This window comes from Varroa jacobsoni, unplaced genomic scaffold (assembly GCF_002532875.2).
Source record: "Varroa jacobsoni isolate VJ856 unplaced genomic scaffold, vjacob_1.0 scaffold_1247, whole genome shotgun sequence".
NCBI classification, from domain to species: domain Eukaryota; kingdom Metazoa; phylum Arthropoda; class Arachnida; order Mesostigmata; family Varroidae; genus Varroa; species Varroa jacobsoni.
The window spans coordinates 93,954-106,630 of record NW_019214149.1 but is presented as its reverse complement, the minus strand read 5'-3'; the positions used below and the strand labels follow the sequence as shown (position 1 = coordinate 106,630).

Genomic DNA, 12,677 nt, shown 5'->3' with positions numbered 1-12,677 from the left:
CGGTTGGCACCTCTCTATTGGCTGCATCACATGGTCGTGTTCGTATCGTTTGCCGTATTCTCTGCTACGGCTACTGCCATCAGTACGGCTGCTGGTGCTGGCTTATTCGTCTATTCATCCGTTTTCTGTACTATCGCCTCTCTCCTCTCGTTTGATGGCGGGATGCAAGAGGGGCAGAGGCAAGGTTATGCAAGCTAAGCATTCCCGCTAGGCTTGAGTATCAGCAGCAACAGTAGCGCTGTTTTAGTAGCTGTCTCCGTGCGGGGGGAGCAATAGTTTGAAAAGCAATCTGTTAACGCGCCCACGAACTCATTAAGCATATTCTAGGCTGCCTGATACTGCCATTGGCTTGTGGCATAAGCAAGTAACGTCAAGTAATAATAGCATAGTAACAGTGTCTGGTGTCCGTTGGCGACCTCATTTTGCTTTATGGACACTCTGGTCGTTTCTGTCAGTCCGGCGCCGTTGTCGCCGCCAGCCGAAGTCTAACTCGCCTGTTCATTGCCTGTTTGCTTTCTCTCTCGAGCGTTTTCGATAGCCAGCCCAGAAGTGTGCCGGCTGGCGTTCCGCTCTTCCTTCTTTTTATCGTTGCCCATCACGAATGAACAAAAGACGAGCCACCTGAGAGAGAAGATTGGTCCAAAACAGCTAATTCAAAAGAAATTTAGTTTTCTAGCCGTTGGGGAGCTAGGCGATCCAGTTGGTGGCCGCTGTCGTCCTCAGCTGGGGTTGCCTGGCAGAATCGTCTTCTCCCGTGTTTGCTTTCGCGAACTTGCAATAAGCTTTTCTTCATTTCCAACCTCCAATACGCCCTGATGCTTGTGCTACCCTTTTGGTTCTTCTGTCCACCTATACTTTCATATCCTTTCGTGTCTCGAACGCTACTCCGTGCAAACTTCTTACCAGCACTTTTTCCTAGGCTATACCTTTTTGCCCCGGCTCTCCTGATCTGTCTGAGCCCCCTGTCCCATTTATTCGGTCGGTTGCCACGCCATAGTCGTCGCAATATTTTGAATGAACGAACACCGGAAAAATTATAATAAGGCGCCCGGCGAAGCAATCGTTGCACTGCCTTCGACAATGGGAGCAACAACGACATCGACGACTGCTTCAACAACGCCAAACGCAACAGTCGAAAACGCAACACCAGCAAGGCGGTAGTGAGGAGATGCAACAGAACACGTCGTCCGGACGGGGACGAGAGGAAAGAGCCACAAACCATTCCAACGCAGTGGGTTTTCATGGGCAAGCCCTACTCAAAGGAAGTGCACTAACAGCACAGCGGACACTAACTCTTCAACGGTTTGTCTCCTTTTTCCCTGTATATCCCCATTGACCATTTGGGCCAAGCGATTGTTGCTTTGCAGACAGTTGCCTTCTGCCTCTGCAAGACTCTGAACTAGTACGCGGTCGAAGAAGTTGGAGGGGACAGGAAATCAAAAGAGGCCGAGCGAGAAAAAGTTTCTAGCTTACTTCAGCGTGCCATCCCTCATACAACTGAATAGCAATAGCCCAAAGCATGTAAGTGAGTAGTGATACCACAAACATTGATAGCAGGTATGGAGTATTTTAGTCTGTGTAAGTTGAGTCGCTGAGATAATTAAGTTCAACAACAATAGGGAATAGTGATACGTAGCCGTCGCCATTAATGCATTAGAAATGAGCCTGGTTGCGTTTTTGTGAGTGAACGCACGATCTGAAGACGAACACGTGCGACAAACGCAAGCGCCGAACACCTTAGATGGTTAACGACCAAGCCGAGTAAGCCTAGTGGTGAAAAGAAAGCTGAAAATAAGACTGTTCGATATTTTACCGGGGTTGGTCGTACAAAACAGCTTTCGACAACCAGCCGATAAAAGTAGATAAGAACAGGTGGAAATCGGGCAAGAGAAGCAAAGCTGGACTACAGAAGAAGAGAACGAAAATGTAGAAAAAAAGAGGTGATAACCTGAGCGTGCTTACCCTCAAAAGAACCATCACAAAGTAGTTCGATTATTGTCTTCGATATTCTAAAACGTGTCCGTATGTTGAAATATCTTGAGACAGAGCTAATACTCTTAGAAGTGTTGACTTTATAGCCAACAGTCTCACTACATATCTAGAAACAGTTTGAACTTGTAAATTTTGCATGCTTCTGACAGCAACACAAATCATAACGGCATAATGACAACGGCTAAGTAAATTACGTAAAAACGTGATCAGATTAAATCTTCAATAATCACTAACATTTGCCCATATTTGTTAGGTTTTTTTGAAATTGCTATAACATATTTTTAGAAGGTTCTATCTACCAGGGCATGAGTGTGATGATAATGGCGACAATCAAATTGTTTACGCTCAATTACAATACGCAAGTGTGCTAAATCCGAGAAACTGCAAAATAAGTACGAAAGATATACGGATGTATATCGGTATTGAAAGTCTGTGGTATTAATACATGTGGGAAAAAGCTACCCGTTCGCTATCGAGTTAGTTCAATCCAGATACACTTCCTTGCTCTTTTTTTTACTGAGGCATGCCGTTCGGCGGTATAGCACTGAATAGCTTGACCGCTATGACAGAACAAAAGATATATATACATGTATATGTATGTATGTATTCATATATATAAGGAGTGAGAGATTGTGTCTGTGAGAGGAAAGAAAGAGAGAGAGAGGAATGACTAAATGTAACTGACAATACGCAAGTTATTCGTACATCTTGCCCGTCTCCGGACAACTCTCTTCGTGCCCTGCGAGGACGTGCGTTTTCTTCCCGGAATCAAGAAGAAGATGTACCTCTTTTTTATGTTTATGTCATCGTCGTATTCAAAACTCAGAAAGGAAATAAAGAAAAAGAACTCTTCGCTATTGAGAACATCCTGTATGTCACTGTGTGTCTGTGCGCCTGTGAGTCGCCGCGAGGCCGCCAGTGCTTCTTGAACGTGCGCCCCCGTGGCTTAGATGTCAGCACATCCGGTGTTCGAGGTAGAATGGCAGAGTCAGTCCTAGCAAGAACCACTCATCGCGGTAGATGCCACTACTGTCGCCTCGGGATGGTAGCTGAAAAACGGTTGCCCGGCCAAAGTAAGTCTTCAGATATCCTGAGATCTTGTCCAGGCTAGGAATAGAGGGCATCTCTCAAACACAATGCTCTGACGTCTGTCCGAGCATAACACTGCTGCCAGGCAGCCTACGGAGCCTATAGGATTCAACTGGGGGAGCACACATATGCATGTACATATTCTCTCTACTCGAATAAACCCTTATAGTGAAGACTTGCACGACGGATGGTGAACAGTAGCGAACGGAGCCGAGTCCTTACATGTGGTAGGTAATCTTTATCTTGAGTCATTACTATTTCTACTATTCCATTGGAAGGGGGCAAGGGAACGTATCGGATAGGGCTTGGGGTGAACTAGGCGAGCTCAAACTAGGGGAAAGGTGGGGATTCGTATTAAAATGACAATGGATGTTGCTGACGACGATATATGAGGAATGGGTGGGGCAGAATTTGGCCACCTGCGTCGTTTGGAGGGGCACACCGTAAAAGGGGCTATGATACGACAAGAGATAGCTTGGGGTGCAACGAATTTCAGAGTTACGCCACCGGGTTAGAGCAGCAGTCCAGAATACTCAAGTGAACGCGAACACCCATGCGTTGTCGCTTTTGTGAAAGGACACAGCTCTGCCATCATCACGAAGTAAATGCAAGGAAGGTTGAAAATACCGACCATATCCTTCATCCAGTTGTCAACGAGCAGCCAGCGCATTCATCAAGGGTAACCCTAAACGAATATTTTCCCTTTTCTCTTTCAGTAGCCCCCCCCCAACTTTCGTTGTCCATGCTTCTATTTATTGTGAAATCGGCTTCACCCTACACGTATATTGGCTTGATGGAGAGCTGTGTACGGATAATAGTGAAGGGTCAGGCTTGTCGCCAGGCGACTTGAGAAGAAAAAGGACTCACTGTTCTCCGGTCCTATTTACGATGTGACCCATCTCAGTTGTCTGCTAGATGCAATGCTAAATAAAGGTTCTGCAATGAGCGCATGTATTGGACAGGGACTTGGAACGGCTGAGAACTCTGACGGCGTCCCATGCCACCACGGCTAGCGAGTCGGAGGTAATACATTCGGCTGCCAATTCAGCGGATCGATTGCAATAGAGCGTCATCAGATTCATACTATACATTCAATAAGTTAGGAGAGGTATTAGTGGGAAGGAAAACCTTGAAACCCCGCACTCGTCACTGGGCCCAACCTAATGAAAAACTAAGCGAAGAGCCTTTCTAACTTCCACTACGCGTTTGTTTCGGGAGCAGCATTCGAGCAAGACCTGAGAAAAACCGAAAAGAACAGGGTGAGACGATCGATATCCTAGCTTGGCCTGTTTTTCGTCAAGTTTGAATGGAAGGACTCGGTGGGAGCGATCATAACATCGAAGGACGAAGCTACTGCAGCTTTCTCTGCCACTACCACGAGACAAGCTGGAAGAAGCAACGAAAAAAAATCGACGGCAACACTAGTCGACATCGCCGGCGACGCCGCTGACAGAAAGTTGAGATGTCTGCTGATATGGAGCCATCGTTGTTCGGACGAGCATAAATTGAGTAATTTGCTTTGGATTTCTTATTCGGACTTCGTCGGACCTTCGTTGATTTCTTTCCTGTCCCCCTTTTCTTCCTCTTTGAAATCGCTAGTATTCACTTGCCCTGTGTTCGGCCACGTCCTATCAGCATGTCACTATGAACGGAACTTTGAAAAAGGGACGAGCTATTGCGTTCTTTCCTTCCTGACTGCTGATACGCATGCGAAGCCTTTCGTGACCCCACTGCCCCTGTATGGATTCACCCCATCACAGCCTCTTCCATCTCCTTTCAAGCAGTCTTCCACGCATTACGAGACTTATCGATGTCTCAGCTAATCTGCTTCCCAATCGAAGCAGCTGTCGTCGTGCGACGCTTGCAAACTGTATTGATCTCTTTCCCTTGGTGCTAGTATACGGCCTTTGGAAAACATCTTCCACATAGCGTATGCGTAGCGGGAAGTACAGAAGGCAGGCGGAACAATAAGAGCTCGCTCGGTGTATCAGTGTCTTCGAGAAGGAGGACGACCAGGCCTCCGTACACGCTAGACCCTCTAAATATTCACTACTCCTCGAGGCTTAGTTTAGCTGGTAGCCGATCTACCAACGACTATAGTATTCCTTAGACATCGTGTGTTCACGGATGTCTACTGGCTCTTATGTGTCAGTATGGTATTTGCTCATGGCAAGAAAGGCGTTGCGAGGGCCTGGTTTGGTTCGATAGAATAGGGGGTTTTTCCCCCTTTCTCTGCTTTGGCCAGCCTCAGGAGATATAAGAAAAACCTAAAGAGGGATCCAAAGGTTTTCCTGGGCTAGGCGCTACGAAACGAACTGGCGAAAAAAAAACTATACGCGTTAAGTTTAAACGACGTTATGATGATGACAACGATTGAACTCTGCAACGAAAAGAGTCAACTTTTGCTGAGATCCCTAGTAACGCTGAAAACCTCAAACCTCTAAACCGAGCGCTCATAAGCACAAGTAAGCTTAGTGGCCATAGCCAATGTTAACGAATAAAGAAAGTCTGGCCTTTTTTTTTTGCCTCTCTACATATATTTATCCAAACGCACACATATGTGTATGCAATATAGGGATTACCCCTTTCCATAGACGAGTATCTGAAAATGTAGTCTTACCGACGTAGGACGTAGCTACCCCTCGAGGCCTTCTCTGAATAAATATATTAAGTGCTATTGGATTATATACCTTAAGAAAGATCGTTTTATAATAAGGAAATGGAAATATCATGATCTTAAATAGTAGAATAAATAGGAAAATGTAGATAGACCGAATACGGGGGTAGTCCATCAAGATCATTCAGGTTTCCAATGAAAGCGCTGACAGCGGACGATAGAGTTGCTTACCTTAGACCTCGTCACTTTGGAAATCGAGTAGTATATAAAGAACGCTCTTACTTCATCCTTGTTTTTCTGACCTTATATTTTGCAGTTCTAAGTATAGTAACAACTGCAGATTGCTGGCGACCGGAGTGCTTGGTATATAGGATAGAAAACAAAAGTGTTCTCCTGGTAGTGTGGTTTCCTTTGTCTCGCGACGCTTTGTGATTCTTCTGCACTTACCGCTTCCGTTTATTATACTTGCCTATCGCATAAAGAGAGAAGACCCAGTTTCTCAAAAGACGCGTTGTGTTTAATTTAAGGCTTTGGTAGTGGAATCTCAAATAGCACAAACATGTAGCTTGATCTGTGGAAAGCTTTTGGAAAGAACACTAAGTACTACGCCCAGTGATGAACGTAAGTTAAAGGGCATCTAGAAGCAAGCAAAGTGAAGGCCGTATATATATATATATATAGGCTTGTCAGTCCTGGTTGTTGTCGCCGCGTGCTTGTCTCCACAAGGTCCTTTAAGTCCGCACTTTTTTTTTCCCGCTAATGTTCGAGCTCAACCTGGTTGAGATCGTTCACGAAAATCGCGGGTGGGGTGTTCTTCCCTAGTCTCACTCTAGCAGAGTGAGACTAGGGAAGGGCTTCAAGGCTTCGCTCTGCTCATTAATGCGCTAAGGCACGGGCGCAGAAGTTGGCTCGTTATTGGTTGTTCGGGACGGGTGGAAACCAGCCTGTCTGGTTGTTTGTGTTAATGTATTTGGTTGTATTTATATAGACTGTGCACTATGCGTAGCAGCAGTGGTGGTTGAGACTAAAGGGCGACAGCGTTGGATCGTTTCGTGTCGAATGGGAGTGCAGGGGTAATTGCGGCGCTCGGGCATGATGACTATTCATTCTCTGCTGGGTTGAATCACATGGAATTCAAAATGGATGGCTTGTGCAAGTGTCCTGGGCTACTTTATTGATCGCTTTCAATTCCTGGGTGATTACTTTTCAGATCGTGCCTACCAGCACGCTCCGCAGTCCCGAAGGCTGTTGCTTACGAGAGCCATATGCACATGTTTGCAGCAACCATCAGCTTACCAAGTATTTGGGGCTATCTTGTCAGCGTGAAGTCTGACCTCGTCAAGCTTTCATAACGTTCTTTTTCGTCCTGCTCGAACTGCCTGCTTGATACGATATTTTCATCTTCAGACGTTTTCACGAGTTGTTCATGCTTCCGCATATCCTGAGTGGCACTGCCGAACCGAATCGATGCCTCCGTTATTGAATAATAGTATCAGTACGGGTACCGACACTGCAACCACTTGTGCTGCTACTACTGCGAGATTTGACGGAAATATATGTCGCTCGGCAGTCTTTTCGTTTGACCTTTACACTTATCGAAATCCACTGTACCGCTTTGCCTGTCTCTTCTAGTGCATTCTGCTGCTCGTATTCTGCATGTTCTTTCTTTGTGCATCCATCGACAAACGAATGAACGATGATGACGCTCTACGCCTCGGTGCCGCGATTGCTTCCACTGGCGACGGATGGTGCTCAATGTTCATTCAGTGAGCCAGCGTGAGAACGCTCATCACTGATGTGAGACGCTCATCGTGAACTGCACGAGCGAACCAACGAGGTCGACAAAGGAAGCCAGCGACGGGTGGCTTGGCAGAGGTAATGCCATCCATCGCATACAGGCATTGCTTCTTTACCACGGCGACCATGCGTCCGGTGTCTGAGCGCCGCCAGCCGACGCCAAAAATACGTAGCAAACAACGTCTGGCGGATGTGCTCGATGGTGCTGCTAGCAGGGCGTAGCATTCGTGTTCGAGGGCGTGTACAAGGCTATTACTGCCACTACTACTACTTCTACGAATGGAAAAGTGTTGGCAAACGCGGTTGAAGTATGAGATTCGGCTTCGTGGATGGCGGTTCTTGAGTAACGATCCCAGGAGCCTTAGTAGCGCGTGGGCGAGGGGAAATTTACAGAAGTTTCCTGGATCAAGGCCAAATAGGGCAAACGAAGGGCAGGGAAAGACCAAGGTTCAAAGTGAACACGGACTGACGCGAATGCAAGCGTCGAGCAAACCGAAACGAAGGCATGCCCTTTATGGCGAAAAGGAGAAACTTTAAAGTGTCAAATATGAAGGATTAGGCTATGGGTAAAGGAAACAGAGATGGATGTTGTCCAAATCGGAGAAGGACTGATTGGCAAAGCAGAGGGCAAGTCGTAGTGTGCGCCCCCTTGAGGACACGGTATGTGTCAAATTCAGACGCTAATGAGGTAGATATTTAAATGAAAGAAGTAGAAAATTTGGCGAAATAAATTGGTTTTAATAATAAGCTGACGACACGTGCTTCTCGTATTTTGAATCATCAGAAAAGAACAAACGACAGTTTCACAGAAACATTTTTGAGTGTGAGAAAGATATGTTGAGAAATTCTATAGAAACTGCTACGTCGGCAAGTTGATCTAAATATTGGACTATTGATCAGCGCCCTAAATCGATTTCTACTCTGTTTAGGTGCTCGGAGCAACAGAGTTTTCGAAGTGCTCCCGATACAGCAACGACGGTTACATGGAACCCTAACGGATGCGGTTCAGGTTAATCTTGGGAGGTGGCTTAGTTGAATGTGGCTGTGGCGCGGGGTCGCTTCTGGTCAGGTCAGTTGTGGGTTGAGGGGTACGATGTTTCGTGACGGTGTGAACCGGTGATCCATGCTATTTAACTATCTGTGAAAGATCACTTTGTCTACCTGAACTTCTGTCTTGTAGGCAAATTGGAGAGTTCGTGGTATCCTCCACAAATATCTCAACCTAATTATATATGTCCGACCCACATAATCAGTTTAGCTTGTGTGACATATGGCAACTTGATTGCCAACACTCGATACGCCAACGTAGACGAAACTTTTTTTTTTCATTTTTCTTTTCTGTTACAAAATTTAGGCAAAAATACGGTATCGCATCCGGATGGATACGTTCTAATTTTCCCGCAAAGATGAGACATTTGTCTACTGACGATCCTTCCGAGGCTTGGCAAGAGTCTTCCGCGAGCTGTCTTTATATAATTACGAGAAATGAAGCCATCCTCGGGTCAACGCTCAGTGAATCGCTACTGTCGTTGGCATGTACGCCACATTGAACGTGAGCGAATTGAGCGGACCTTAAATATACGAACCTTACATCTGGTAAATCAAATAGATGATATGTAATCAGATTAAATTTAATATTCAACTAATTCACAACTAAAATAATCCAACATAGCTGCCATAGCCTCATTTTCACAGTTCACCGCTGTACTCATTTATACATTAAACTGTTACAAGCCAATTCGGCAAACCTTTGAAATTAAGTAACTTTTATGAATTATGCACTACTAGCACAAATATGGCTCCTAAATACTTCAGTCATTTAAACCTGTTTATTTAGAAAGCGGTCGCTTTTACTCTAGGAGAAACGAATTTATAAGAAAACTTTCAGTTGTGGTCAGATCAACGCTTAGTGGTCAAGTTTATCCTCGTAGGCCCTTATACGGTACTAATTCAGGTACTGGTGGGAACTTTAAGCTAGAGAGGTCTTAAGTGAAAGCACAATACGTGAATGGCACACATGGTTCAAGAACGGATATTGGAGTATTGAAGGCCAGTGAAAAGGTAACCAGATGTTGAGATCCAGAATACAAGAACGGATTGCCACAACTGAGGAAACTATTCACGGAAGCAGAGCTTGGAGTTTGGGAGCTATGTCAGCTAAAACTGACATTTTATATGTGCCATTATATAGAGACGAGATATGGTTCAATTTATACCACCAGCTCAAGAGGGATAAGGAAAGAGAATGGCGTCGCCCATGAAAGAAATCGAGTGGGGGGCAATGTCTTGTATGTTCGGACGTAAGGTGATAGCAGTGCTTGCAATGGACATCAGAGGCATCTACTGCTACGAGATATTCGCGGAAAACAATGAATGCAGCCCACTATCTCGAGTTCCTCAAGAGACCCACGAACCGTTAGCATGGCAATCCAAAGCACGCAGTCAGGTTACTTGATGACAACGGCAGATCTCATCGCCATATCTTAATTATTTCCTGAATTGAATAAAGTAATATCCAATCTTGGTTTTAACACACGTACTGTTCTAATTTAGGTCCGTGTGATTACGGGGCTTTTCATGCTTTAAAAGGGGCAACCGTTGGGCAAGCATATCCCACCAATGATTTACTCCAAGAAGCCATAGAGAAGGAAATTACATATGGGAACATGAAGGAACAAGAAGTTGCGAAAATGCTAGGACGAACGTGTAAAAAATGAAGGGACGTACCCCTAATGCGCGTTAAAAAAATCATCATTCTAGCCTAACTGGTTTGAGAGTTACCTAACTGCGTTTCAGAGTTCGCAGGATTCGCTTGTAGCAGCCTAACGTTATGATTCGTCTGCCAATCCAAGTCCGAGCACTCGTGCTAGATCGAGAGGTCATCTACATTCTGTTATTAATACTATAATAAATCGTCGAAAATGTAGTATATTAACGGTATAAGGGCATGGGTGATGAAGCCATACAAAAACATATAAAAATAACCGTGTATGACTTCGGGGTGATGACAGAATGGATCTTACCCTGAACTTCGCAGAACCAGCAGTCAAACAGTTTTTCGTTTGCCTAGTAGAGTAGCCGTGTTGGGTATTTATCTGATTGTCTGTTAAAATCTGTTGTCTTCGTCAGGCGTTTTAAGTAATAACATCAAGGTTCATCTGTAATATATGCGAGTCGGAAAAACAACTATTACAAATTGCGTACAAGAGGCCGCTACTGATCGCCTGTTAGTTTAAAAGCTTCGGCTACACAGCATATATATATATATATATATATATATATAGGGAAACATTCATATTAGTTTTTTTTCAAGTTTGTCGAGTTTTACGTGCGGTATTCAAGCCTCTAAACCTTGTTTCAGACGACTTGCCCCTTTCCGCGCGAGCCAATATGTCTACGCTTGATTTTCAACTTAGACGACCACGTGTCCCTGAATAAATAGGAGTCTTTCAGGTAAGATATCTTGACTAGTTATTAAGCGTACCTCTCTATGGTCCACAGATAGTGTAAACTGTGCTCATTAGCTTTCTAGCTTTATAACATAATTTTTAATATATTACTTGACTGGCATTCGTTTGTAACCTCGTGGTTATTTGTTTCGCGTTTTAGGTGTGCTTAAGAATCATTCTCTGCCTTCAGCCAGTTTTCGATAATATTTCCGGACGTGGTCACGATTGAAGGCCATTGTATATATGACATTCACTGATGACGATGCACCACAAGATAAAGTCATTTTCCAGATAACATATAATGGCACACACTTGATTGTGTACTAAATAAGTATAATTTTCAGCTGCTTAATTTGGCCTGTTCCCTATGAAAAAATCAATGTCACCTGAATATACTGCAATACGCAACGCTAGCGAAAACACTTCCGTCTCCTTGGTGTTTGCTTGGAAAACATGGTGCCGCTTTCTAGTCGCAGACAGGAAAGCAACACAGAGCAATCAATGGTCCATAATCGATCGCACATCTCGTGATGATTTGCAGGATGGGTGCAGCGGTAGTACAATATCTTTAATAGCCAAGGTGACGGTCCTGCAAGGCTTCTCCTATCGAGAACCACTGTTCTCTAACTGCACACACGAAGACACATTTGAGCATAGTGAGGCCTTAGAAAGCTGAACATCAAATGGCAAACGCCTTTGCCCCCGGCCAGCTGTACTCACCATAGCCAAAGGTATCTCAATCTTCAAACGGTAGACCAGCCAAAAATGGTTCGGTCATCAACGCACAACGACCTCACGCGAATAACAACGACACTCACTCGTATTTCCGCGTTCACGTTCATACGTATAAACGTGGTGCTTGCAAATTTGCTTCTGCTAGCCTCTTACGTCAATGGCCAGTTGCTATTTGTGGCACCATTCGCGCCTTCAGTCTCTTTCGATCATATATATATATTTATATATGTGACTGCCTTTGATGCCGCTGCAATCGTCCATTTTTCCATCTTTGTCCGCGTTTTCCTTCCCCCTGGCCAGGCTTCCGCTCGCTTGCTCTCCTGTTTTGCCCTCACTTTACGTATATTCCTGCTTTCGTTTGTCGTGGCTGCCGTTGTTGTCGTGTGTTTCTTCTCTTTTCTCTATGAACAAACGTTGCTTGTGTTAGTGCCAGTATCGTTATTCGTTGTCAAAGCGAACCCGCCGAGGGCAATGCAGGGCGAAAATCATGGAAGGGACAGTCTCTTTTTTTCTGTGCCGTGTTTATGTGCTCTGTCATTTTTCGTTTCTGGCTTTTGTTCATTTTATTACACTCGAAATGACGCTCTCTTTCTTTCTGTGGTTGTTTTCCGTAACGTTTTCCACTGCTTGGGGACGCTTCACGACTCGCCACTGTGGATGGCGATCTGGGCGACGCGTTGGTTTTCTTGCCTATTTTCGTCGATTTCCTACTCCTTCAAAATTGTGAGATTACAGGAATAGCGTTGGGCCCTACTTCCAACGGAACTCCTCACAGTTTGCTCGCAGTTGCTTAATCGTCATCGCCGTTAATATATTTTCACAGATTCTCCCATTTGCTTGCTTCTATTTTACAGCAGTAGCTCTTGCTTAGCTGTCCCAGTGTGCACGTCTAGATGTCGACGTGTCTCAATGTGTTTACTAATGTCATACGCCGGCAACGTATCTGTGTGTGCATGGTTTGTTCATGAATGTTAATAATGTCTGTGCTTTTTGTTGTT

At 44.9% G+C, this 12,677-nt stretch overlaps 1 long non-coding RNA gene across 2 annotated transcripts in view; it reads left to right on the top strand.

Moving 5' to 3' along the window:
- Positions 1 to 12,677, top strand: part of LOC111268001 (uncharacterized) — a 146,026-nt gene that overhangs the window by 87,629 nt on the left and 45,720 nt on the right. Inside the window, exons 2-3 of one of the 2 annotated variants that reach the window (XR_015314036.1) lie at positions 10,857 to 10,948; positions 11,486 to 11,675. This is a non-coding gene — a long non-coding RNA (uncharacterized LOC111268001). The remainder of the gene's footprint in view (positions 1 to 10,856; positions 10,949 to 11,485; positions 11,676 to 12,677) is intronic. The other variant, XR_015314035.1, reaches the window with a different exon arrangement.